Source organism: Galeopterus variegatus, unplaced genomic scaffold (genome assembly GCF_000696425.1).
Source record: "Galeopterus variegatus unplaced genomic scaffold, G_variegatus-3.0.2 Scaffold421, whole genome shotgun sequence".
NCBI classification, from domain to species: Eukaryota; Metazoa; Chordata; class Mammalia; order Dermoptera; family Cynocephalidae; genus Galeopterus; species Galeopterus variegatus.
Genome location: NW_007726532.1, coordinates 46884 through 49231, shown reverse-complemented (window position 1 = coordinate 49231; position 2348 = coordinate 46884). Strand labels below are relative to the sequence as shown.

The 2348-nt window shown below is 39.1% G+C and overlaps 1 pseudogene; it reads right to left on the bottom strand.

The window, feature by feature from the left end:
* Positions 1–141, bottom strand: part of LOC103587126 — a 3259-nt pseudogene extending 3118 nt beyond the window's left edge.
* Between the last annotated feature and the right edge of the window lie 2207 nt (positions 142–2348).

The following is a 2348-nucleotide window of genomic DNA, read 5'->3' as shown; positions in this document are numbered from 1 at the left end:
GACGGCGGGGCCCTCGGCGACCCGCGGAGTCGGTGGTCTGACCTGCTAGGCGCTGGCCCGGGGTAGCCAGGTCAAATGGCCGAGAACAGCCCGGCGCCCACGTCAAGGCGATCCGACAACGGCCCCACCTGCCAGGCCCATCGCTCTAGGTTGGCGCCAGCTACCCCCACTTCGCCATCTTTATTCGCGCGCCCGCCCTGGGGCTCTGCAGAGGGAGGGCGAGCGGTGGCTGCAGCTCCCGCTTCCCGGCTCAACCCCCGGCCGGCGACCGCAAGGGAGCCTCGGCCCACGTGATGCAGGCGCGCACGTAACCTGAGGAGTTTTTAAAAAATATTTTTCTCCTAGAAATTTATAGGGGTAGCTTGTTCACCTTGTGCATACTCCTTCCTCACGTGCTATTCCTGTGCCGCACATAATGGACTTAATCAGCATGGTTTATTGTTATGTTTTTACAGAAGCTGGAGATTAAGTGTAAAGAAAATGGATGGCAAAGATTAAACAGAGGTATTGCAGGAGTGGCAGAAGGTCAATGAGATGAAGGTTCCTGAACTATGGTTCCTGTTTTTGGATTCCCATGAAATTTCTGTCTCCCTTATTGCTGTGCTTCACCTTATGATACATTACCACTGCTTAAGCAGTTCTTCCTTATGACCAAAACTGAGCAAAATGGGGCTGAAGGTGATTGGTAGAGGAAATACGGTAGTGATAAAGTTCAATGGGTTGAAGAGCCAAAGTATTTTCTGGAAAGGTGGATATTAATGTTGTCGTCAAATATCTTCCTAAGCCATTCTGGGAGCCATTTTGATATTTTGCTTTTGGGGAGCAATTTCATAAATATATTGCTCAATTTAAAAGGTAATCTTTTCCTTGATTTGTTCTAAAACTACCTCCTTCAAGCCTTATGACATGTTTCCAAGAGCCAGTGGTCAACATTGATGAATTCCATTTCTATCAAGGTTAAGGACACCAAAGTCTAAGGATGACTAACATATTAAACTAACATATTAAAATTATTTATTAATCACTGACCCCATTTCTATTCATGTGTAAATGCAGAACTATAATGCATGGTTTTGCTTAATCCCCCTATTTTGCCTTTGTTTGCCAATAATTTTTCCTCAATGAATTGATCAGCTTGACTCACCTTGAGGTGTATCTTTTCAGAGAGAAATTCCAATGTGATGAAACCCAAATATAAATTGAAATATTTACCTAAAACAAAAAGGATAAATATATTTAATTTTCTTCAACAGAAACAGAAAAAGAGACTATTAAGAGGAGATTTAAAAAATGAAAGATTAGGTGCTCTTACTTCATGCTGAAGTAAAATTCCTGTCAGAATTTCGAGGAAACTGGGGGCCGGCCCGGTGGCGCACTGCTACAGTGCGCCGCTTGGGAGCGTGGCGGTGCTCCCGCCGAGGGTTCAGATCCCACATACAGACCGGCTGCTCACTGGCTGAGCGAGGTGCGGGCGCAACACCGAAGGTTGCGATCCGTTGCCGGTCACGAAAAAAGACAAAAAGGAAAAAAAAAAAAATTCGAGGAAACTGAAGTGTTAATTAAGCACTATAAAACGCTGAGTGGTTCCATTCTTACCCCAGAGCTATATTAATATGTTCATGATAAACTGAACTTTGGTCACTTCTCTAGTTAATTTGATCAGTATCTATTGTAAGTTCAAATAATTTGAGGCCTAAAATGAATTTTTCTTTGTCATTGGATTATCCAGATCAACAATTTTGCATTGATCAATGTTAACTAGATAAATGGCCAATCTGTAATTCACATTTTGTTAATGGACATCACCTTTCATGATGTCTTCATTCTTATGACCTTATTACAAATTATTTATTGTAAGTTTGTATCTAAGGGAAGCAAAAAGTGTGCTATTCCCCAAAGCTCTAAGAATGGATCAAATCTTCTCTTTTAAGTAAACATACTTTATCTTTACAGGTTATATAATACCTGTTGAACATTGTTCCCATGGATTCAGAGGATTATCATGATAAGCTCTTTGAAAATACACATTGAGTTCATATGCAAGAAAAAAAGGTCATAAAAGATTATAAATTGTAAAAGATTGTAAAATATATTTTAAATATAAAATATTATGAGTATTTTTATCTATGTTTTAAAATCACTTAAAGTTTTTTAATCCTCTTTTAAAATTATTATTTCTTTATTAAGGGAAGAATATTAAATCAGCCTTTAGAGTAACTCATTTAAGTTTTCCTAATTTCTTTTTCTTAAGACCTAGCACTATTTTGCCCTTGTTTATGTGGGAAAAGTTGGAGAAATATTCTTTATTATTAAAGCTTTTTTAGAGATTTAAAAAAGATATTTAAAAT